This window comes from Eucalyptus grandis, chromosome 9 (genome assembly GCF_016545825.1).
Source record: "Eucalyptus grandis isolate ANBG69807.140 chromosome 9, ASM1654582v1, whole genome shotgun sequence".
Classification (NCBI taxonomy): domain Eukaryota; kingdom Viridiplantae; phylum Streptophyta; class Magnoliopsida; order Myrtales; family Myrtaceae; genus Eucalyptus; species Eucalyptus grandis.
This window is the reverse complement of record NC_052620.1, coordinates 39,193,635-39,197,360: the sequence shown is the minus strand read 5'-3', so window position 1 is coordinate 39,197,360 and position 3,726 is coordinate 39,193,635.

Below are 3,726 nucleotides of genomic sequence, written 5' to 3'. Positions count from 1 at the left end.
GTTGATTCGTCTTTGTGAAGGTGTTGCCAAGGTTCCGTGACGAGAGACTTGACGGTCTTATTCCTCGTTGTGAGCATGTATGTTCAGATAATATCACCCGATAATGCATGTTTCTTTTGTTAAGACGTGTTTTATTAGTATCGATATGGCAAGATGGGTGGAAATCTTAATTTGAATAGTTAGTTAATATGATTGCAAAGTATCTTCCATGAACATCTTATTTTCAAAACCGTATGCGGATCTTATTCATCTAAAAAATTCAAGACCCTTTTTTTGACGCCAATTTGCATTGTACATGTACATATGGAAGTAATATTTATGTGAGATTCAATTTAAAACTAGCTATTCCATTACGTACGATATTTGAACGTACAATTTACTACAATCTGGGAGGTTCACTCATTTTATAAGCCAAAAAAGGAATAACACCAGATTTTCTATTTGACATGGATAGATAGTTTTCTGGACACGCTTATTATGTTTCCAATTTTTGAAGTTCCTCATTGTTTGAATCAAATCATCTCCTGAGCATGTAATTTAGTACTCTGCATATAGAGAGGGGCCGTCGAACTCGCTAAATGTTAGACGAGTACTTGAGAATGGAGCCGATGGTGGGCTTGGCGGCTCGCTAATTTTCCTAATCGAGCTCGAGTTAGAAAGTACCGAAGGCAAATTTGGACCGGCTTGGATAAGGGCATTTAGTGATACAGTTCGCGACCCGAATATTGAATGTTTGACCAACCAAGAGAGTTTAATTATTTCATTTAAAAATGGATAGATGAAATTAGCAAAAAACGAACCTGAGCAAATTCCTAAAAAAACTTATGGATAAAACAGGTGGGAGAACCGTCATGGGGTGAGAAACCCTGCGCTCTCTTCCTATTCTTTCTTTGTCGGAAAAATAAAGATAGACGGGGAATTAGGGGGTTTTACGGTAATGAAGATAGACGCGCTGAAGTGAGTAAATGTGGGTTAAATGCCCACAGCTGGGTTGACATGACACTGTTCATGAACACAGGTTGACCCAATTCCTCGGTTGTGGACACTGGACAGTGCTGGCAATAATTTTTTTTTTTTTATTTGGAAAAAGAAAGCGATAGAGAATTTTCGAGTTGGGCCCCACGCCAGGCGGGGACCGATGTCGTGTTCTTTTCTTTGCCGGGCGAGAAACCGGCGAGTCGCCCGCGAGTCGGAGCGCCACTCAGTCTCGAACTCGCTCGCTCACTCACCGAGTCGCAGCTCCATTCGAAAGATGTGACCTCTGCACTAGCACGGATTTGAAGTAAAAAGAGAAGGCATTCTCTCGCTTCCTGCCATGTTGGCTTCTGATCCGAGCTGAAGGACGCGAGGAAGAGGAGAAGAAGGTGAGGGCGGGGCTCTTCTTCCCACTTGCCGTTTCCCTCTCCCTGCGTGCTCTTCTCGACTATTTACGCCAATCTGTTATGTGTTTCGTGTCTTGGCGTGTTTCTGCGGTCTCGTTTGAGACCAAGGGAAGGGGGGCTGTGGGGTTTTGGAGCTTTTTTGGGTTTTTGGGGTTCTGGGTCGGTGTTGTTTCTGCCTGTTTCTTGTTTTAGTCGACGTGGGTCCCTTTAGAGTCTTGCTCGGAAGGAAAGGGTGTCTGAAGATACTCTTAGATTGGTGGTTTTCCTTGTCAAGGTTGAAATTTGCGAAGTGGGTTCTGGGTCTGACGAGCACCCGCTTCTGTTGTTCTGCACGTGACGATGCTTTTGGAGATACATGCTTTGGAGTGGGCTCATTTTATGTGTAGGGGGGAAGATGTGAAGCTGATTTGCTTCATTATTATTAAGGTCATTTTATCTGTAGGGTGGGGGATGTGAAGCTAATGTGCTTCGGGCATTTGACGTCACAGTAGTGAAGTAATGAACTCCTTAGGCTAATAACCAGCCAACTGTTCCTCTGGTTAATCAGAGTAAGAGTGAACTCCTCGTGGCAGCGGTTGTTTTGCATCTTAGATTTTACTAGTTTTTTGTAGCTGTGAATGATTTATTTCATCATGTGAGTTAACCAAATATCCGAGAAAGTGAAGAAACTGAGTATGTCTTATTCGAATCCGAGTTCCTGTTGTCTAAATATGTTGAGAACTTGTATGGAAGACTGGGAAAGTGGGAGATTCTCCATTTTTCCTTGGAGTATTGTTGATTGCCATAATCTTCATGATTGTAATCTCTCCATTTCTCAGCTGGGATTTACAATTCATGTGTGTAGAAGACATGATTACTAATTTGGCATGTGTGGCTGCCCCTTGAGGTAGTCAAAAGGAAAAGCTGGGTGGTTTGCGTGTTTCTCTCTTTGATTTTCATGTGAGTGTACCTCAAACTGATGTATTAATGCTTGTGGCTTTGTAGATGGGTCATAGGTGGTTTTGGTACTTGTCTGCTGCTGAAGCAATATCTTGAATTGCTTGAGTAGGAAACAGAGCGGCATTCAAATATGAAAATATATTGGGGCAGTAAACCAGATGAAGAATTGGTATTTGTAAGAGAACTTTCTTTTTTTGGAAATTGTCTGAGTAGGATCTGGTTACTTAGTTTCAGTTACTATTGAGGATAATTTCTATGAGTCAAAATGTCAATTAGCTTCAACATTATTGTTTTATGGTGATATGAGTTCTGAATTCCCATTTCATTATGTTAGGATAAGCAACATCTGACAGATTTAAGTCTCATGCACATGAGAATTGACGCAAGAAGGGATAACGTGCATGCAGGAAATAGTTGCTTAATTGAAAAGAATTTTGAATGGCGTTGTTATAGATTTAGCATCGTTTCTTGGTCTAGTTTACTGCTTTAAGTCTTCTCCATTGTTTTACTTTTCTCCCCAATCAGAGAATTAGGTGTTTTAGTAGAAATGACTGATTGCATCTTACTGTGGGGAAGGTATTTGAAGGCATATATATCGAACTTATGTGCTGGTTTCATTCACATTCATGTTGCAGCTTGGGAACGGTCAAAGGGGCATTAAGGATTGAAATAACTTAAATATCCATCTCTGGGAAAATTTTCTTGCCCTGCTTTGAAAGAAGAGATCATTGTCCATGAATAAATCTCCAATAGAATGTGATGAGGGACCAGACTGCAAAGTTAGGACACTGGGCTTTCGGGTTGGAGTAATAGTTCAGTGACTTGGGTCAATTATTATTCTTAAATAAGTTATGGAGGCAGAGCCGTGCAGTGGTAGTAGCTCAGTAGTGGACAAGAAGAGAAAAAGGAAGAGGGAGGAGAGTAATAGAAATGTTTCAAATCTTGGGATGGATAAAGAGAATTATTTTCCAGAGAAAATTCATCGTGAATGTGATTATTTCTTTACCTTCCCCAGCTGATTCAAGCTCAGCCCTGGTGAATGTGATTATTTCTTTACCTTCCCAGCTGATTCTAAGGCTCAGCCATGCAATGAATTAAATCCTTTACCTGCAAACAGAAAGAAGAAGAAAAAGAAGAAGAGAAGAAAAGATCCAGAAACAAGCACTACTCAAGGTGATACTGGTGCAGAAGTCCCATGTTCTGTACGGCAAGCTAATGAGCTGGACGTTAAATATAATATAAAATGTTCCTCTGGCGATTCCCATCAAAGATTGGAACATGAGAAGATCCGACCAACTGGTGACGCAAACTGCCTTACCAAAAGGCAAATGAAAAGGAAGGAGAAGAGAAAGTTGTGGAAGAGGAGGAAAAAAGAGGCAAAAGCCAAGGAGAAGGTCTCTGGGAA